The sequence below is a fragment of the Rhinoraja longicauda genome, chromosome 1, assembly GCF_053455715.1.
Source record: "Rhinoraja longicauda isolate Sanriku21f chromosome 1, sRhiLon1.1, whole genome shotgun sequence".
Classification (NCBI taxonomy): domain Eukaryota; kingdom Metazoa; phylum Chordata; class Chondrichthyes; order Rajiformes; family Arhynchobatidae; genus Rhinoraja; species Rhinoraja longicauda.
In genome coordinates, this window is record NC_135953.1 from 78,276,395 (window position 1) to 78,298,978 (window position 22,584).

The 22,584-nt window shown below is 41.3% G+C and overlaps 1 protein-coding gene across 5 annotated transcripts in view; it reads left to right on the forward strand.

Annotated features, from left to right (window-relative positions):
- Positions 1 to 22,584, forward strand: part of kcnip4a (potassium voltage-gated channel interacting protein 4a) — a 742,411-nt gene that overhangs the window by 323,378 nt on the left and 396,449 nt on the right. The window contains exon 1 of one of the 5 annotated variants that reach the window (XM_078400754.1): positions 7,280 to 7,328. The exons of the other annotated variants lie outside the window; for them this stretch is intronic. The gene's annotated coding sequence lies outside the window, so the exon portion shown is untranslated. Of the gene's footprint in view, positions 1 to 7,279; positions 7,329 to 22,584 lie in introns of those variants that run through there. 5 annotated transcript variants of the gene reach the window in all.

Here is a 22,584-nt window from a genome sequence, read left to right on the forward strand (position 1 = left end):
TGAATTTGAGGACGCATCAATAAACGTGTAAAATCCAGTAATGTCTCGAGAGGATAAATTTAGAAATAATTTTATTCTTTCTGAAGAATAAAAATGTTTTATGCTTTTTATTGTGAGAGAACCAAGAACTGGAGCCAACTGTTAAAAAAATGAGTTTTCTATTTAAGACAGAGATGAATTGATGCTTTGTCCCTCCGAAGGGTTGTGCCTTTGGAATTCATTCTCAAGGGGTTGTGAAAACAAGTCCTTGAATATTTGTAAGAGGTAGATAGATTCTTGGTAAACAGAAGGATGAAAGATTACTGCAATAGATGGGACCGTAGAGTTAGGGTGTTAATAATTCAACCATGATCATGTTAAAAGACCGTAGTCTCAAATGGCTGAGTTGCCAACACCTGGTCTCGATTCGTATAGGGGGATTGCACGTAAGGTCGTATGGTCAAAAGGAGAGACGCATGGAGTCACTCAAGCCATCTGGAGGACATAGCAGCTTCCGGCCTACACTAGGAACACATGCAACACGTACATTCTTACCTTGGAAAAAACGGCAAAATGGTCAATATTTGTGCTGTAAAATAAGAGGAAGAAGCTGGAGGATCTGGCGGAGGAGGAGGAACCAGGAGAAGGGTTGCAAAGCCCACGGACGCAATAAGCAGCTGGGAAGACGTCTGGCCAGCCGGCAGGAGAAGGGGAAACGTGGCCGGGAAGGGAGGTTGGAGAGCAAAGCCGAGAAGCAGAGGGCCGCCGACCGGCTGGCAGGGGGAGATGAAGACGAGGGGGAGGAGGAGGAGGAGGAGGAGGAGGAAAGGACGGGGTTGAGCGAGCTGGGAGAAGAGCAGGGGGAAGAACCCGAGCCGAGGGGCCTGGAGGTCTGCAGGGGCAGAAGCAGCGAGCGCTGGAGGTCGGCGAACCACCGGGACCTGAGGGCGAAGGGCCAAGTGAGCCATGCTCGACGGGCTTGCAGGAGGAGGCGGTGGAAGAGGAGGAGGAGCAGAGTGTTGAGCCCGAAGAGGAGGAGGAAGAGGACCAGGGAGAGGCCGATCGGCAGCGGCGACCGAGCAGCAGCGAGAGCTGGGCTGGGAGCCGAGGCGGAGGACCAGGCCATGGCTCTGCTCGGCGGCCCCAGCCACAAGGTGTTGAGCGCCGGTCAAGTGGAAGTGGAGCCCGGCTGACACAAATGGCAAGCGGGGGGAAGGGTTGGAGGGCCAGCAGGAGCGGCGAGGGGCCTAAAAACCACAGGAAGCGTGGCGCGGAGCAGGAGAGCCGAGCCTCGAGAAATGGAGGAATGGGGAGAGGTGTCAGGATGGGGTGGGTGAAGACAGGTGAAGCCATTCTGCAGCAAAGTGCAGCCTCAGCATTCAACTGCAACTCTCTCAAATTAGGACTGATGAATTGTTCCACAACCGAAGTCGTTCCAAACATAAAATAGAAGAAAAAGACCAAGCAAAGAGGCCCGTTGCACTGAAAGCCATAGTAAGTGATTGCCTGCAGTAGACGGCGTGCCCCCCAGAAGGCGTTGCATGGCAACAGTACGGGTCAGGGGTACTGACCTCGCCTGCCATGCAATCCCCCTATATTTGTATGTATGTAAGCATGCTCAGGGCATAAAATGTTGTTCCTACTGTCAGTGAAACAATCCTTTTTAGATGCTTACATTTTCACAGCTGCTGCAGATACAAAATATACGTAGGTACGCACCAATTTAAGGAATCGGATCAGACATTATCGATGTGCATATTTGATTATTTCACGTCATTTTCCATTTCCCCACTCTAAAACTCTGATATCCTATTGTCTTCCTATTTACCGACCCTTATACTTCCATCCTAAAGGGTCCTTTTGTGGCTTCACTGATCTAGTGGAGAAAATGTCTGATAATGGAAAGGAAATGTGCTTCAGGTATCACACTCCTGAGAGATAAGTACACAGTTGCAAATGTAGATGGACATGCCCTCAATATGAATGTGATGGTGTTTTGCAAGCATAGACTGAAACATAGAAGGACTCAAACTTTTCTTATTAAGAATAGCACCTTTTAGAAGATCTCTTCAAGTTTTGGAGGTGAGTTTTGCAAACTCTGGACTTTTCTGGAGACATTGCTGGCTGTCCCTGTATCTCATCGAGCAACTGTTTCTACATTCACTGAAAAGTGCAGCAAACAGCCTGGATAGGCAGAGCCCTGACCTTGCTCCAGAATTTTTCATTGACAAGTTTAAAAACTAGTCTCTGCTCCACTCAATCATGAGCATCATGACCAGAGGTGCAGAGACTGCCAGCACAGCATTTCATGAGGCAAGGCTGGATTTCTTTACTTCTCTGACATGCTCTCTTCTGATGCAAATATTTGAACACTGCATTAAGTGTACAGAAGATCGAAATGCTTTTGCTTCCCCTGAATGAAAATTACCAGAAAAAAAGTAATTTCAATTGCTTTTCTTCATTGCACACTGTGTTAGGAATTATTATGCTGACAATGCATGAATAATCTCCAAGCTTCTTTAAGGTCATTTTTAAAAGTACGTTTGTGCAAAGTGATGCCAAAAGAGCAATGCCAGTTTTTGATGCAATTACTTTCTATTGCACTTAATAAATTAATATCCAGCTAAAAATTATCATACTGGACTTTAGTTCAATGCAATATTTCCCAACAATTTTAATTGAGCTCCAGGGTAGTGATCTCAGGATTGCTTCCAGTACCTCATGCTGGTGAAGGTAAGAACAGGAAGATAGAGGAAATGAACGTGTGGTTGAGGAGTTCATGCAGGGGGCAGGGATTAAGATTTCTGGATCATTGAGTTCTCTTCTGGGGCAGAGGTGACGTACAAAAGGGACGGGTTGCACCTTAACTGGAGGGGGACCAACATCCTAGCGGGCACGTTTGCTAATGCAACACGGGAGGGTTTAAACTAGGTTAGCAGGGGGGTGGGATCTCGTACAGGACAGAGCATGTGAGAGGCTAGAAATTGGTATGGAGGGTGATGTGGGAAAGATTAATGGACAGAATAGGCAGGTGAAAGGCAGAGAGCGAGGAAGGAGGGTTGGTTTAAACTGCACGTATTATAATGTAAGGGGCCTGATGGGTAAGGCAGATGAGCTTAGGGCACGGATAGGTATGAGCGACTGGGACTTTGTAGTTATGACTGAAACCTGGTTAAGGGAGGGGCAGGATTGGAAGTGTCTTGAGAGCAGTCAGCGTTACCGTCGAAGAAGAACTGAAGGTTACTGTCGTGTATGAAGATACACAAATCTCCAGGGTCTGATCAGATATATCCAAGGACATTGCGGGAAACTTGAGAGGAAATTACGGGAGCCCTGGATGAAATTTACGAGTCATCCTTAAATACAGAAGAGGTACCGGAAGACAGGAGGGTGGCAAATGTTGTATCTCTTTTCAAGAAGGGCTGCAGGAAAAATACTGGGAACTATAGGCCGGTGAGCTTAACATCTGTCGTTGGAAATTTACTACTGAGTATTCTGAGGGATAGAATATACAGGCATTTGGATGGGCTAGGCTGATCAGGGATAGTCAGCATGGTTTTGTACTGGGGGGGCAGAGCTGTAGATGTTGTGTACATGGATTTCAGTAAGGCATTCAACAAGGTTCCGCATGGTAGGTTGCTCTGGAAGGTTAGATCGCATGGGATCCAAGGAGAGATAGCTGAATGGATAGCAAATTGGCTCCATTGAAGGAAGCAGAGGGTGATGATGGAGGTTGCTTCTCAGACTGGATGCCTGTGACTCGTGGTGTGTCTCATGGTTCGGTGCTGGGCCCACCACTGTTTGTCATCTATATCAATGATGTGGATGAGAACATACAGGCCAAGATTAGAAAGTTTGCTGATGATACAAAAGTGAGTGTTTTGCAGATAGTGAAGATGGTTGTGAAAGATTGTATCAGGATCTGGATCAATTGGTCAGTTGGGCTGAGGAATGGTTGATGGAATTTAATACAGAGAAGTGTGAGGTGTTGCATTTTGGGACATTGACCTACATAGTAAATGGTAGGCCTCAGGGTAGTGTTGTAGAGCAGACGGATCAAGGAGTACAGGTGCATGGTTCTTTGAAGGTCGAGTCGCAGGTTGATAAGGTGGTCAAAAAGGCTTTTGGCACTTTGGCCTTCATCAGTCAGAGTATTGAGGTTGGGAGGTCATGCTACAGTTGTATAAGACATTGGTAAGACCGCATTTAGAATATTGTGTTCAATTCTGGGCACCATGTTATAGGAAAGATATTGTCAAGCTTGAAAGGGTTCAGAAAAGATTTACGAGGATGTTGCCAGGACTAGAGGGTGTGAGCTCTTGGGAGGGGTTGAGTAGGCTGGGTCTCTATTCCTTGGAGCACAGGAGGATGAGGGGGGATCTGACCAGAGTAGGGGAATCGGTGAAGGGGAAAAGATTTAATAGAAATCGGAGGAGTAACTTTTTCACACAAAGGATGGTGGGTGTTTGGAATTAGCTGCCAGAGGAAATGATTGAGGTTGGGACTATCCCATTGTTTAAAAAAAGTTAGGACAAGTTTGGAGGGATATTCTTCCTGGTACTGTCTATCTAGACACATTTCCCCAAAGGTTTTGGGTTCCAAGACAACATCCAAGACAACACGTGCCACTTACTCCAGAAAAATCACCTTATGTCCTCCAAAGATGCTACCTGGATCCACTGAGTTACCCCAGGACTCTGTTTTATGCAAGATTCCAGCATCTGCAGTTTCTGTGTCACCATTCACTCCAGATTTGTTATTTATCTGAAATGGATTCTTATTCAAATTCTTATTTGCAGCAGCACAACAGCTTTGTAAACACAGTACTCAATGGAAAATATAGTAAACATAAAACATAAGTTCAATAACTATAAAACCCAATGTAACACAAAGAAAGAAATGAAGCCCAAAGTCCCTAGTGAAGTCAATACAGTGTGTAGTTTAGAGACAGTTCATTGTGTTCAATTGTCTGATGGTTGTTGGGGAAAAAACTGTTCCTGAACCTGGACGTTATAGTTTTCAGACTCCTGTACCTTCTTCCCGATGGCAAGAGTGAAATGAGATAGTTGTCTTTGTGCTAACTCAGGTTGCCAATGTCATTGTACTTGCTACAAAGACAATAGACAATAGGTGCAGGAGTGGGCCATTCGGCCCTTTGAGCCAGCACCACCATTCAATGTGTTCATGGCTGAGCATTAACTATCAGTACCCTGTTCCTGCCCTCTCCCCATACCCCCTGACTCTGCTATCATTAAGAGCTCTATCTAACTCTCCAAGAAGACTGCTACAAGTCTGTGTCCCCCACATCGTCCTGCGCTCCATGGAATAGAGACCCAGCCTACTCAACCTCTCCCTATAGTTCATACCGTCTAGTCCTGGCAACATCCTCGTAAATCTTTTCTGAACCCTTTCAAGCTTGACAATATCTTTCCTATAATATAGTGCCCAGAACTGAACACAATATTCTAAATACGGTCTTACCAACGTCTTATACAGAAATGTACTTCTGCTCCATAAAAGTTGGAATGGATGCTCAGCTGTAAAAAAAGAAATAAATAGTCTATTAGAATATTCTTTTGAATATTCTTTTAAACTTAAATGCCACTTACTGTGGCCTGATATCTCCTTCAGTAAACCAAATTAACAATCTTGGTAACTTGTATCTTCAATAGCTAGGTGGTATTATGATGGAACAGGTTCTTTCTGCATCGAGAACAAGACTAATTACATTCCTGTTGATGTTAATAGAATGAAAATGGTTCTGGTTCTGTTTCAAATAGAGAATCTACTCTGATAGTTGAGATCATAGCTGAGCAAATGGGAAATACTACAGAATCCAAGCATTTTATACAACGAGTGGTTTTTCAGTGTGGAATGAGTAATACATTTTGTTTCCATTTCTTTCCATATGAAGAATTATGCTTTCATTGCATGTCTGGTGAGAACGTCTGCAGCTTTTGTAGTGCTTTTTAATTTCTACACTTTTGTTTGACGGAGGAATTACAGACAAACTTGTTTTTCTCTGAGATTACTCAGATGACTTTTACATGAAAAATTAACATTCAGAGAATGTCGTGGTATTTCGTAACTGTGGTAACTCATGTTGAATTATAGATCAGATGATTTGGCTCTGTAGGGTAGAAAGGACCTTAAACTAAGTTATGCCTTTCGGTCATATGAATACTGACATACCTGGGGATATGTAAACCTTTCTCAGTGTGAAATTGACAGGAATAGATCAAATATTTATTTTACACAGTCTAACTTTATTCCCCTACCACTGGGTTAGATTAAGATTATTCGGATTGTTTTTATTAAATAGCATTTTGCTATTTCATGTTACTTTATATTAGTCTGCATTCATTATCATTGTAGATTATTCTTAATGTCTTATTTTATAGCCTGAGAAATCCTCAATCCAAATGATAATAAATCCTGTCATTGAATTGTTTAATGATGCATGCAACAAAGGTGATTACCAAGAGTTGTTGGGATTATTAAACAGCAATTTGGTTATGCATGCATAATTTTCAATGAGACAGGGTAAAGAGGCAGAGACATAAACCACAGAGTAAACTTTCTGCCAACCATTTATTCAGTGGTCCCCACACCTTGAATAGAAAAGATTGATCTTTGTTGTGTGTTGCTATGAAAATATTTAAATAGTTTTTACTTTATCATAACATTACAATCCTTAATAAACAAATTACTCCTCATCTTTTCCCAAATTGCCAGTAGGCGGAGGATGTAAAGTTGTATTGAAATAATTTTGCTCATAGCACAACAAACTACCAAAGTGTAACGAAACAATGGCTGGGAAACCCTGCCTTGGGAAAATTATGTGATTGTTCCCATTCACATTACACAAGCTGTAAAACATTAAACTATTAAGCCCCTGGTAATATTCCCTTTTAGGAAGATTATCACTGACCTGTAAACTAATCACCCACTTTCCACTTCCCTTGGCTGGATATTTCCTATTTCCCCTGATTTGAAACTGTCTATTGATTTTTAGATAATAATTTAAAAAATGAGTGGTTCTTTTTATGAAAACAAAGTTTAGGATTTCTTGCATCCTTTGAAAAGATGTATCCCAACCTGTTCTCATTATGGCATTTGTGTTTTACCTTCATTTATACAAGGTTCCATCACAAGTGGGAAAGTTGACTTCTATCTACTTTATCAATCCCTGTCTTCTCTTTATTCATCTTTCAGGATCTGGATGTTGCCAGCAAAAGCAGTACTGCTGCCCATCACTAATAGCCCTTGAGAAAGTGGTGGTGAGCCATCTATTTGATTCATCATAGTCTTCTACTGAAAAAATTACCACTACACTGTTACACTGTAGGGTAAGAAGTTCTACGATTTGTATCCAGAGGTGATGAAGAACCAGCAATATAGTTCTAACTCAAAATGATGTACAACCTGGAGCATGACATGTGGATGATTTTGTCTTCATGCACTTGCTTCCCTTGGCCTGCTTAGTTGTCGTGATCATGGGTCTGGGGACTACTATTGGATTGTCGTGATGATTAACTGCAGTGCAATTTATAGATACGCTGTGCCCTGCAAATGAGGAGAATGGTGTTGAGCTGAATAAGTACGTTTGGAGCTGTACTCATCCCAGCAAGTGGAGAGTATTCTCCCACAGCTTAGACTTGTGCTTTGTTGATAGTGGAAGGAGATGATCAATTTATTGTAGGAGACCCAGCTGCTGACCCACTCTAGCATTATTCATGTGTTTGATCCAGTTTATGATCTGATAACCCACAAACATTTGAACCCTAGAAATGTGATATGATTAAACATCAAAAATAAGTGCTTCATTATTCTCTTGGTGGAGATGCTATTTGTTTGGGACTTCAAATGTTTCTTGTCACTTATTAACCCTGCCTGAGTATTATCTAAGTGTTGCTGTCTGCATGCATGGTTTGCTTTGGAATTGCAAATAGAAATGCGCAGTCACTATCAAAGATATCTAATTCTGGTTTCATGCTGAAATTAAGGTCGAGACCCAAAACGTCACCCATTCCTTCTCTCCAGAGATGCTGTCTGTCCCGAAACATCACCCATTCCTTCTCTCCAGAGTTGCTGTCTGTCCCGATGAGTTACTCCAGCATTTTGTGTCTACCTTCCAATTAGTCCATGTTTGAACCTGAATGAGTCAGATAGAACCCAAAATGGACATTGGTGAATTGCTTATTGGTGAGTGAGAGCTGCTTGACCTTGCCGTTGTTGTTAACCTATTGTGTGTCATTTTGCTGATTGAGTCTCGACAGATTATGGTAATATACCTTTCTACTGCTGATGACAGTGAAAACCCTTGACCAATTTGGATATACTCAGCTGAATTGGATTTGTCCTTCAATTTGGGAATCAAGACTTGGCCAATTGTTACATAAATGTAATGGTTCGATGTCTACTGAATAGCTTGGCTAGAGGCATAGATAGGATGAAGCGTGTCCTCAGTATTACAGCTGGGTTGATGTCTGATGCCATAATCATTGCTGAGAACACTGAGTGCTGAAGTAACTCAGTGGGTCAGGCAGATACTCTGGAGATCATGGATAGATGCTGAAGTGACTCAGTGGGTCAGGCAGCCACTCTGGAGATCATGGATAGGTGCTGAAGTAACTCAGTGGGTCAGGCAGCTACTCTGGAGATCATGGATAGATGCTGATGTGACTCAGTGGGTCAGGCAGCTACTCTGGAGATCATGGATAGATGCTGAAGTAACTCAGTGGGTCAGGCAGCTACTCTGGAGATCATGGATAGGTGCTGTTGTCGGTCTGGACCATGAAGATAGTGAAGTCTGAAGAAGGATCCCAATCTAAAACATCACCTCTCCATGTTCTCCAGAGGTACTGCCTGACCTATTGATTTATGTCCTTTAGAATAAGCCAGCATCTGCCTTTTGAGTAAGCCAGCATCTGCAGTTCCTTGTTTCTATGTATCTTAGTTTGTCATTAAGCACAGTTGTGCATACAAAATACTGAAAGCCTTAGTCATTAAGCCAAGTATTTCATGCTTATTTTTTAACCTATCATCATTCTCTGATCCTTGGAGCCGTGGTGACATCCTACTGAATCAGCAATGCATTTATTCTAGGATCCAGTGCTCAGAACTGTATTGTGCTGTGGGATCAGTACAAACCAGTGCTTTAAACAATTGTACTCCTCCGTCATGTCTTTATTTCAGCCCTATAGTGCTATCATTCATTAGTTTCTTTAATTAATTTTGTTCTGTCTGTTGCATTTGTGATCAATGTTCCAGGATTCCTAATTCTCTTCAGATTTCAACTATTCCTTCCTTTCCATTTTCTTAAAAATAGATCTATCAACCTTTTTATGGCCATAAATGGAAAACTCCAGAATTCTAAAAAAATGTTGCAAGGGTTTTGCCCACACTCTTAATCAATCAATGACTACTTAATTCTATTCTCATGTCTACTTTAGATGGCTATGTCATCAATATTTCTGTCATTGGCACAGTTGGATGTACATTTCACTATTGTGGTATTGAATATAATTGAGTAGTTGAAGATCCAGCATAGATCCAGCATAGATCATTTGTACACTATTTTCTCCTGCCTAACCAATCTCATAACCAGGTCAATATTATGTCTTCAATTCCACAACTCTAATTTTAGCTCACTGGTTTCCCTTTCTCATGCAATAGTGCTACACTTATAATGGCACAATTGCTAAACTGTGAAAAATTTAGGAAAATAAATTTCTGTGATTTAATTTCCATTAAAATCATATTGTTAAAGTTATCAGATCCAGGAATTTGTCAGATTTTAGCAATCTTAAGATTTCTAATATTGCTTTCTTGCACATGTTAACTTCAGTGAGTTCTTGTATTTGTTCAATATCCATTCCTTCGTGGGGCTTTTAATGCAAAACAAACATATATGTTCTGCAGCAGAACAGCAACTACTTATAACTAGAAATCTTTTGCCTGGTCCTTAAAAAAACATCAAAACTGACTTTCTGATAAAATAGTGTTTCGTAACACATTTTCATGAGCTTATAAACCTATGTATAAGTATATGTAGTACAATCATTTCCAACACTTGAACTCTACTGCATCTCCAGATCCCAGGCAACAGTGAAACAAGCATGCTGGGAAACATGTTGGTATAAAATTAAAGCTTTTGATTTCTGTGAATCATCTCCATACAGCACACTAAGGAACATCTCCAAGATCAGACGGATGCTACTTCTCATTCTTTTCTCCCTCCTACTGATTGATTCAAAGACTATAAGTATATTTAACCCACCTCAGATTACCCCAATCATATTCTCCTATTGAAAGGACAGAATAAAAAGCACCAGACAACGGACATAAGAAATCAAAATAAAAATAGAAAATGCTGAATATATTCAGCAGGTCATGCGAGAAGAGAGAAATGATTAACTTTTCAAGACAAAGTTCTTGGAAGAGTTTAAGATAAGCCAATTTTGCTCTCTCTCCACTCCTTCCTACTGCACCTTACTGCACCTTAAAACATTTAAAAAAAAAACCATTTTCAGTTCTGATGAAAGATAATTTTGCTTTTAATTTCAAATATAAACCCAGCATTGAGGTGTCATTGAGGTGACACAGACTTAATTTGTTTTGTTTAATTATGGTCACGTGTTCCAAGGTACAGTGAAAAGCTTTTAATCGTGTGCTATCCAGTCATCAAAAAGACTATACATGATTACATTTGAGCCATTCACAGTGTCCGGCTACAGGATAAAGGGAATAACATTTAGCACAAGGTAAAGTCTGATTAAAGATAGTTCAAGGGTCTCCGATGAGTAGATGATAGCTCACGGCCACACTCTAGTTGGTGATAGGATGGTTCAGTTACCTGATAACAGCTGGGAAGAAGCTGTCCCTGAATCTGGATGATGAGGAAAGAAGAGATAAGGGTGAGATTTGTCCTTGATGATGCTGGTGACCTTGCTGAGGGAAAATGAAGTGTAGATGGTTAATGGAAGGTTGACTTGTAACTTCTCTTTGAGAGCATAGGATCATCTATATCTACACAATCATCTCAGCAAAACATAAGTAGGGTTTGCAAATTGGCAATATCCTGATGCATATTTCTCTTGCTTCTCTAAAGGTCTTCCCAAGAAGGAGTCTCTGCAAACAGTCACTACTCAAGCTAATACTTCTTAAAGTGTTATATCACTCACTCCACATACCACAGATCAACATAATAGTGAAGTACTGTACATCCACTATGTAATAAGTGAATTGGCCATACTGCGTTGGAAGCACGTACGTGGAGTAGGTGAGCAGGATTAGGTGGTGGCAATTGTCGGGGATCAAAAACACGCATGCTGCAGGATCGGCCTGTAATGTTGCTCCCTGTTTAATTTAAACTCCGCGCAGTTTTTCTTTTAAAAGAATGGTGTCACATGAGACCCAACATTTGCACTCAAAGCCGAAGGAATCCTCATTTACTGGAAGGAACACTGTCAAATCCTTCTGCTCAAAAATATGTCCCTTTGGCTTTTACTGCCTTGAAACAGACTTTAAAATATTTCCAACATTTCTACATTCAATGTAAAAGAGAATTAAATCACATTTTCCTGCCCGCTTGTTTGATATTATTTATTCCATAGTGATAGCAGATTTTTCATAAACAGTGTAAAAAGGTAAATAAATGGAATCCGAAAGTAAACGCACACTATATATTCATTATACAAAAAGTAATGCTTCAGCTGCTGTGCTATACCAACCCTCTGGGCAGTTGGCAAACTAATATCATGCATGCCATTGCTCATTTGTCAAAATCTTTAAAGCAATCCATCATTAAAAATTAATCGCCCCTTTTGCACAAAACTCTTGTAGGTGTAATTTTTTTCTGCATTTATGGAAATATTTAATTGAAGTTTCTAAAATTTGTTTTAATAGCCCTGCAATTTTGAATCAAATACTATACTACAATAATCTAAGGATCTATAAAGTTTAGATATCAGACTTTTATCTGTAATAACTGTCCAGCGAACTGCCCTGTGCGTGCTTAAACTCAATAGAAATACAACGAACAAGGAAACATTTGCAATAGTTCAGTTTAATGGTTTATGGAGACTAAAACAAATGGCAGAAATATTTCTAGTTGGCTTAATTTTATGATATTACTAAATAATCCACAGAGGCAATTGAATTATTCTTAACATCCCTTCCAGGCATTAACTCATTGGACTCTCCAATATCGTACAACACGCTACTCATAAATTGTGAAGAGCTATCAATAAATGAACTTTTTTTTAAAACTGCGAATGCTGGAAATTTGAAATAAATGCTGGAAACACTCATCTGGTCAGGCAGCCTCTGTGGAAAGTGAAAAAGAGTCAGTGTTTCAGCTTAGAAACATAGAAACATAGAAAATAGGTGCAGGAGGAGGCCATTTGGCCCTTCGAGCCAGCACCGCCATTCATTGTGATTATGGCTGATCATCTGCAATCAATAACCTGTGCCTGCCTTCTCCCCATATCCCTTGATTCCACTAGCCCCATGAGCTCTATCTGACTCTACACTGCCTTCTGTGGCAGAGTATTCCACAAATTCACAACTCTCTGGGTGAAAAGGTTTCTTCTCACCTCAGTTATAAATGGCCTCCCCTTTATTCTTAGACTGTGTCCCCTGGTTCTGGACTCCCCCAACATTGGGAACATTTTTTCTGCATCTAGCTTGTCTACTCCTCATAATTTTATACGTCTCTATAAAATCCCCTCTCATCCTTCTAAACTCCAGTGAATACAAGCCTAGTTTTTCCAATCTTTCCTCATATGACAGTCCCTCCATCCCAGGGATTAACCTCGTGAACCTACGCTGCACTGCCTCAATAGCAAGGACGTCCTTCCTCAAATTAGGAGCCTAAAACTGCACACAATACACCAGGGCCCTATACAACTGCAGAAGGACTTATTTGCTCCTGTACTCAAATCCTCAAGTTATGAAGGCCAACATGCCATTAGCTTTCTTCACTGCCTGCCGTACCTGCACGCTTACTTTCAGTGACTGGTGTACAGGGACACCAAGGTCTCGCTGCACTTCCCCTTTACCTAATCTGACACCATTGAGATAATAATCTGCCTCCCTATTTTTGCCGCCAAAGTGGATAACCTCACATTTATCTACATTATACTGCATCTGCCACGCATCTGCCCACTCACTCAACCTGTCCAAGTCACCCTGCAACCTCCGAACATCCTCTTCGCAGTTCACACTGCAACCCAGCTCTGTGTCATCCGCAAACTTGCTAGTGTTACTTCTAATTCCATCATCCAAATCATTAATATATATTGTAAATAGTTGCGGCCCCAGCACCGAACCTTGTGGCACTCCATTCTGCATTGCCTACCATTCTGAAAAGGACCCGTTTATTCCAACTCTTTGCTCCCTGTCTGCCACCCAATTCTCTAGCCATGTCAATACCCTACGCCCAATACCATGTGCTCTAATTTTGCTCACCAACCTCCCATTATCTTATCAAAAGCTTTCTGAAAGTCTAGATACACTACATCCACTGGCTCTCTTTCATCCATTTTACTTGTCACATCCTCAAAAAATTCTGATGGAGGATCCTGGATCTGAAATATTATTTTAATCTCTCTTATCACAGATGTTGTTTCACCAGCTGTGTGTTTTATAGCATTTGCTGCTCTTATTATGAAGAACCAGCATCTTTAGTTTTAACAAGTAATGAGCACATTGTCACATATCATCATTTTTGTTTGGAGAACTCCACACATTGCTACATTATTCTCTCTCCAGCTGCCTCTGCTTCCTCTAGTTTAGTTGTTTAAATTGTGTGTAATACACCATTCCATCAAGACTTTGTACAAATGTAGTTTGGCTTGGATCATAGATTCTACAGAGAAACTAATGTAAAGGAGTAGGAAAAAACTGCAGATGCTGGTTTAAATCGAAGGTAGACCCATAATGGTGGAGTAACTCAGTGGGACAGGCAGCATCTCTGAAGAGAAGGAATGGGTGACGTTTCGGGTCGAGACACTTCTTCAGACTGATGTCAGAGGAGTGGGCAGGACAGAAATAGAATGTAGTCGGAGACAGTAAGACTGGTGGGAGAATTGGGGAGGGGATGGAGAGAGAGGGAAAGCAAGGGCTATTTGAAGTTAGAGAAGTCAATGTTCATACCGCTGGTGTGTAAGCTACCCAAGCAAAATATGAGGTGCTGTTCCTTCAATTTGTGCTGGGCCTCAGTCTGTCAATGAAGGAGGCCCAGGACAGAGAGGTCAGATTGGGAATGGGAGGGGGAGTTAAAGTGCTGAGCAACTGGGAGATCAGTTAGGTTAAGGTGGATTGAGCGGAGGTGTTCAGCGAAACGATCGCCAAGCCTGCGCTTGGTCTCACCGATGTACAGGAGTTGTCACCTGGAACAGCAGATACCATGGATGAGGTTGGAGAAGGTGCAAGTGAACCTCTGCCTCACCTGAAAAGACTGTTAGGGTCCTTGGATGTAGTCGAGGGGGGAGGTAAAGAAACAAGTGTTGCATCTCCAGCAGTTGCAGGGGAAATTACCTGGGGAGGGGATGGTTTGAGTGGGAAGGGATGAGTTGACCAGGAAGTTATGGAGGGAACGATCTCTGTGGAAAGCAGAAAGGGGTGGAGATGGAAAGATGTGGCCAGTAGTGGGATCCCGTTGGAGGAGGCAAAAATGTTGGAGGATTATATGCTGTTTGTGACGGCTGATGGGGTGGAAGGTGAGGACAAGGGGGACTCAGTCATTGTTACAAATGTGGGGAGGGGGAGCATGAGCGGAGCTGAGGGATATCGAGGTGACACTAGTGAGAGCCTCATCTATAATGAAAGAGGCGAACCACCATTTCCTAAAGAATGAGGACATCTCTGATGACCTGATACCTAAAGAATGAGGGTTTTTCCGATGAAACGACAGTTAAAACTATGCTTTTTTTTTGGTGCCTAGCTTTATTTATCACTTCAACAACTGCACCAAGATTATGGCAATGCAAAAAAGGAATGATGTTATTTAAATGCATGGACACGGCAGTTTAAAACGTACGCAGGGAATGAAAAAGCACCATTTGTACTTGCAGTTGTTTTTCAGGGCCAGAAAATGGTATTTTGGTGCTTTGTCACTAAGTGAAACAGAGCAATTAATTTTATTCTGCCTGGCAGAGACCAAATAGTGTGGTAGTGCTGGGAAAACTTATATGGAATTAGACTGAGAATTTCCCACATCTGACCAACTACATTTTCAAATTACAAACAGTAAGGTTATTTTCCCCAAGGACAACAGCTTCCTCTTTAACTGTGCAGATAGCGTTCTGTTACAGTGATTCTGATTTGAGGTGTAACTGATCATCCAGGGGAACCAGAAACTCATAAATTCATAGGTTCTAGGTGCAGAATTAGGCCATTTGACCCATTAAGTCTACTCCGCCATTCAATCATGACTGATCTATCCTTCCCTCTCAACCCCATTCTCTTGCCTTCTCCCCATAATCCCTGACTCCCTTATTAATCAAGATTGTGTCGGTCTCCGCCTTAAAAATATCCATTTACTTGGCCTCTGGAGCCATCAGTGGCAATGAATTCCACAGATTCACCACCCTCTGCCGAAAGAAATTCCTCCTCATCTCCTTTCTAAACGTAAATCCTTTTATTCTGAGGCTTTGGCCTCTAGTCCGAGACTCTCCCACTAATGGAAACATCCTCTCCACATTCACTCTATCCAGGCCTTTCACTGTTCAATAAGTTTCAATGAGGTCACCCCTCATCCTTCTAGACTCCAGTGAGTACAGGCCCAGTGCCTTCAAACGCTCACCACTCCCAAGAAAGCCCTCCTATGCACTGGGTCTTCTCTCCTTTCCCATTCGTATTTCCCATACAGAACATCACGCTTGTAGCAGGCACCTTACACAAGCAGCCTGACCATTTTCCTGGGAAGTCAGCAACCGTTATGCTCGTATGATTCAATGACACTTTATTGTCACATGTACCTAGGTAGAATGAAATGCTTTGTTTTGCATACAACCAGGTAAAATCATACAGCAGACCTCATGTCGGCAGTGGGGCTCGCCTACTGAAGTAGGAAGGTACTAAAGTAGTATGTGCTTCTGATTCAGATGGTACGCTATTCACTTTACCACGTTCCCATCCTTGAATATTAAAATCAACCCACAAGTTTCGCTCCCATATCCAGGCTCATTTACATTTAAATTACATTATTTTTCCCTGTAAGTGCTCTCACATGAGTGTCGAATTTAAGGATGTAAGCATCCTTTTTGTAGACAATTTATTTACTCCTTAAGATTTCCTAATAATCAGCATGGATATTACTTTTCTATGCCACAATAAATAATTGCTACACGTGTGTTTATCTGTGCAAACCACTGTATGTCTCAATTTATGAGGTTATTTTGGCAATGCTTATAAAATAAGATGCAAGTTCATATTTTGTTATCAATGGTTCACTTAATGCTTCTGTCAGAATCGGCTGTGGTTGTTGCAGCAATACATCTCAAGGATTTATCTGACGAAAGCTGTCAAAATCAAATGTATCTGAAGGTTACAATTTGACCCTGAACCGGTTATAAAAGCTATTTTCAGTTGATAATAAACAATGGGAAAGTAAATGTGTGTTTGTAGTCATGAAGATGTAGGCAAATGACAATTTATTATTTCATTTCCATGCTGAAGTACACGGCTCTATTTTTTTAGATATGGTAATGCAATTATTTTCAAGTTGTTCATGAATTATTGTTTCGTAGCCCTTTTGCTTCTGCTTTGCATGTAGACAATTAAAAAATATCTCCCTGACGCAGATTTTCTAAATATCACTTCTCCATCTTCTTGCTGTTTTCCATTGTAGCCTCCAGAGATTTTTCTTGCATGTCTTTCTTGCTGTGCTTTCTATTCTTTTTTCTTCCTGCCTTTTAGATTCTCCAACTCACATTCCCAACTTTCATTTCCAAACTATGAAAGCCTGAAAAATTTGGAGAATCTTTACCAACGTTTTTGCAGTCTGAATACCAACCCTCGGGGTCATGAATTATTCAGCACCCTTTGTATTAGAAATGGGAATCTCCAAAGAAACGGTTTGTTGAAGCAGTTTTATAGTATTTGCATTCAAGAGCTGAAAATTAATGGGATGTATTGCAGCATATTGTTCACCAATTGATTGGTACATGTGTCAGAGGTTATGGGGAGAAGGCAGGAGAATGGGGTTAGTTGGGAGAGATAGATCAGCCATGATTGAATGGCAGAGTATACGATGGGCCAAATGGCCTAATTCTACTCCTACCACTTATGATCTTATGATATATAAGGTGAAACATTTTTTAACATTTAAAAATCATTTTATATCCAGGTAAGATGCCTTGGATCTACAGGTGGACACTACTTCCCATTTTAATTTAAATCACCTGGTTCTGTAAGCTGACTGCCAGCCTTCCTCCTGTTTGCTGATTGACCTAACAAGTGAGACTTGCTGTTGGGGGAAGTCTGTATCACTGGTCCCTGGAGTTGGTTGGCCTGAAGAGGAAGAGAACAAGTGACATCAGTTGGCTGGCTCTCTCTACTTTCTCCACACTGTTTTTTTGGATTAGAAATACAATAACATTGCTCAAGCTAAATTGACCCTAAAGTCTCGGAGAATAATGTAATCATGTTACTGCAATGAAAGTACTGTAATATATATATATATTTTTGCATGATGGAATACCATGATGGAAAAAAAGTTGAGGATCCAGTTGCAGAGATGAGTGCTGATACCAAATCCCGCGAGTTTAGTGGTAAGCTTGGACGGTATAATGGTACTAAAGGCAGAGCTATAGTCTATGAATAGGTGTCTGATGTAGGTGTGTCTCTTATCCAGGTGTTTTAGGGATGTGTGTGGGGCTAGGGCATTGGCATCATCTGTGGACCTGTTGTGGTGGTAGGCGAATTGCAATGGGTCACGATCGCTGGGTAGAATGGATTTAATGCGTTCCATAACTAGCCACTCAAAACATTTCATGTTAGTCATGTTAGCCACTGGATGGTAATTGTTTTGGGCATGAGATCTTGCTTTTCATTGACACTGGCATGATGGTGGTCTCCCTCAGAACGGAGAGGGAGAGATTAAAGATGTTCGCGAATACTCCCACTAGCTGGGCCATGCAGTTCCTAAGGACACGTCCAGAACTCCATCTGGGCCAGTTGCTTTTCGTGGGTATACCCTCAAGAAAGCTGATCTAACCTCTGCTACAGACACCCTGGGGAGAGGCACACTGGATTCTGAAGGGCCCTGTTGGCCTTCTGCTTGAAGCGAGCGTAGAAAGCATTTAGTTCATCAGGTAGGGTCGCACTATCACCAATGATGTTGCCTGACCTTGCTTTGCAGCCAGTTATCTTATTCAGTCCTTGTCACATTCTCCACGTGTCCGAGTGATTACACTGGGACAAGTTTGTCCCGGTATTGTCTCTTGGCATCCTTGATGGCTTTGCAGGGATCACAGCGAGCCTTCTTGTACTGTTCGGGATCGTTTGTCTCGAATGCAGCGAACCAGGCGTCAACCTGTGAATGTACCTCACGGTTCATCCATGATTTGCGGTTGGGAAACACTCGGATTGACTTTGACGGCACATAGTCTTCCACACTCTTGCTGATGAATTCGGTCACAACAGTGGCGTACTCATTCAGGTTAGCTGCGGAATCCCTGAATATGAAGCAGTCCACTCAAAGCTGTCACGTAAGCTGTCTTCCATGTCCGTTGACAAGCATTTCACAACTCTCAGTACCGGATCCTCCTACATCAATTTTTGTTGATAGGCAGGGAGCAGAAGCACAGCTGGGTGATCAGATTTCCAGAAATGTGGTAGAGGGCCAGAGCGGTAGGCATTTTTTTAATTGATGTGTAGCAGTGGTCGAGGGTGTTCTGGCCCCTGGTGGGACAAGAGGCATGCTGGTAGTACTTTGGTGGTATCCCCCTGAGGTTGGCTTGATTGAAGTCTCCAGCTACAACAACCAGGACTTTGGGGTGTTTTGTCTCGAGGCTATTGATAATGGAGTACAATTCGTTCAGAGGTTCCAAAAGGTTAATTTGTGGGTTGAGATGGGAATAAGGAAGGCAAATGCAATGTTTGCATTCGTTTCAAGATGACTAGAATATAAAAATAAGGATGTAGTGCTGAGACATGATAAGGTGCTGGGTCGACTACAACAGACCACAGTCCTGTGCCCCATATCTGGGAATGATCCTGGGGATGATTGGGTTATGGTACGAGGAGCATTTGAAAGGATCTGGGCCTGTACTCGTTGGAGTTTAGACGGATGAGGGGGGATCTCATTGAAACCTACCGAATAATGAAAGGCCTAAATAGAGTGGATGTGAAGAGGAGGTTTCCAGTAGTGGGAGAGTCCTCAGAATAAAAGGAAGTACCTTTCGAATGAAGATGAGGAGGAATTTCTTTAGCGATGCATCTGTAGAATTTATTGCTACAGATGACTTTGGAGGCCAAGTCATTGGGTATTGTTAAAGCAGAGATTCACAGGTTGTTGATTACTAAGGAGGTCGAAGGTTTTTGGAAAAGGCAGGAGAATGAGCTTGAGGGGGAAAATAGATCAGCCATGATCGAATGGTGCAGCTGACTTGATGGGCCTAATTCAGTTCCTATGGCTTATAATCTTATGGTTGGTAAATTTGCGGATAACAGCAAAATTGGTGATGGAGTGGATAATGAAAGGGGTTATCTAAGATTACAACAGAATCTCCATGAGCTGGGGAAGTGAGCCAAGAAATGACACATGGAATTTAACTCAGACAATTGCTGGCGGTTGTGTTTTGGTAAGCTGGACTTGCATAGTAAATATTAGGGCCCTGGAGAGTGTTGCTGAACACAGCAGCCTGGGAATATGGATACATATTTCCATGAAAATGGCAACTCGGGTAGAGAGGATGGTGAAGAGGACATTTAGCCTGCTTGCCTTCAGTGGTCAGGAACTTGAGTACAGGAGGTGGGATGTTATGTCGCTACTGTCAGTTGTTGGTGAGATCAATACACTTGGAGGTTTATGCCTACTTCTGTTCCCCCGGCTACAGGAAGTATACATTAAGCTGGAAAATGAACAGAAAAGATTCACATGGATGTGACTGGGACTGAAGGGATTGAGTTATAAGGAGAGACAAGATAAGCTGGTATTCTTTTCCCTGGAGTTTAGGAGGTGAGGGATGACTTTGTAGAGATCTATAAAATTATGAGGGGCATCAATAAGGTGAATGGTATGTAATGATACAAACAGGGGTTTCGAGGATTGGGAGGATGTTACTGAGACTGGAGGAGTTGAGTTAATCGGAGAGGTTGATTAGGCTGGGATTTCTTTTTCCCTGGGACATAGGAGGCTGAGATTAACCTTGTAGACGTAAACAAGGTCAGGAGGACTGTAGATCAGGTGAATGGTCAGAACTGTTTTCCCAGGGCAGTGGAGTCTATAATGAGAGGGTGTAGATTTAGGGTGAGAGAGGAACGATTTAAAAGTGAACTAATATGCAATTTTATCACACAAGGGGTGGTAGATATTTGGAACAAGCTGCCAGAGGAAGATTCAGAGGAAGGTACAATTAATGTATAATTATAATGTTCAAATGCTATTTAGACAGGTACATGGATTTAAAAAGAGGTTTAGAGAGGTATGGGCCAAATGCAGGAGCTGGGACTAGTTCAGATAGACAGCGTGTTTGGGCTGAAGGTCCTGTTTCCATACTACACAACTCTGACTAATTTCTTGTTGAAAAGAAGTATTTTATATGCACTGGCGAAATGCCTAAGGCCAATACATTCATTACAACTTGCTGAAAGGCCTGAATGATTTTTCTTTTCTCTTCTTTGAGCAAAAAATCAATTTTATAGTCAAGAATTTATGTATCTTCCTTAACGCAGGAAAATATCCTCGGGCATTTTGGAATAATAAAAATAAAAGATTGGATTCCATGGACAGTTGTGAAAGTTAGAAAAGGGACCACAGCCTGCTCAATAAATAGGTTTTGAATAGGTTTTTAACAAAAGGAAATTAAATATTGCACCATTCAGAATTGCAGAACGTAAGAGCAGTGCATTGAAGAGTGCTCTATATAATGCAATTGAATTCTAAGAGAATTGAATGCCTGAGGTAGATAAATTGATTAAGGGCTGTCATTCGTACAGAACATAACAGCATAACATGCAAACAGGCTGTACGTTCCTGCTCTGTCACGTCAAGTCCGTTCTGAATCATTCAAGGACAACCCAATTTGTCAAAATCCGCTCTTATTCAATGTCTTGAAGATTTATTTCTTCCAAGTATATATCCCATTCCTTTCTATAGGAATCTGTGTTCACAATCTAACTTAACTTCTTCATTCTACCCATTTAATAGGTAAAGTGTATTTTTTCCTCACATTTCCTCTTTATCTTCTGGGAAAATCCATCGTCTTCTTTTTTTAATCATTCAGGGAACAACCTTCTCTTATTTTATATAAATATAAATGAACTTCAACATCTGATTCAACTCTTCAGTTTATTTGTTCAAGGCATAACCGCAATTATTTAATTTTATCCAAACATTTCACTCCTCAACTTGGGAACAACTTCAGAAACTCTAATTTGTATCTTCTCCAGTCTTTCAATCTTTTGTGGTGCAGCCCAGACTTAGACACAGTAGTCCAGCTGCCAAATTAATATTCCATACAAGCTTTTTACAACTTCTTGGCACAGGCTGAATTTATGGGATCCTGAATGCAATTGCTCTATTAATTGCTTTGTTAATCTGTTATCTCATTTTGAAACATTTTGCATAAGCATCTCCAGGTCTCTCCTTTGCATTCCCTTTAAATTTGCACCCTTTTAGTTTAATTTGTCTTTCCTCTTTATTCCTACCAAATGTATTATTTAACATTTTCTGTATTTGAATATCGTGTATCCACTTATTCCTCCTGCCTGCTCATTACTCTTGAAGTCGATTACTATCTTTGTCACTGTTTATGGCACTTTTAAGATTTGTGTCATCTGCAAAATGTTTAAATTATACCCTGTATGACAAGCCCAATTCATTAAGTAGAGCAAAATCAGCAGTAGTCAAAGACATTGAACACAAGGAACACTACAGCTTAACTCTCTCGAGTCCAAAAAAGATCTAGCTGTTCACCACAATGCTCCATATTTTATGCCATGCTCCATTTTGAGTCTATGCTATTCCTCGCATATTTATTCAATAGACTTCATTTTTGCCAATAAATCTTGTGTGGAAATTTATCAAACACAGTTTGAAAGTCCTTGTGCATTTTAACCATGCCATGCCCTTGAAGTTCATCAATCTGCCCTTAAGTTAATGTTTGCTCTCCATTATCAGCCTATGCTTCACAAAGTACCTGTTAATTTTCTTCCCTCACAGTGGAATAATGCGGAATTGGAGGTTTATCTTTCTCCCCTTTAGTGGACAATATTTTAACATCAACACCCTTCTATTCTTTGGCACAATGTCTTGCCTCACAAAGAATGACAAGTTGTGATCAGCTTCCCTGCAATTTCTATCCTTACTCTCCACCCTTCAGGGATTTTCCTTAATTGCCCCAGTTGTTTGCAACATGGTTTCTATACATC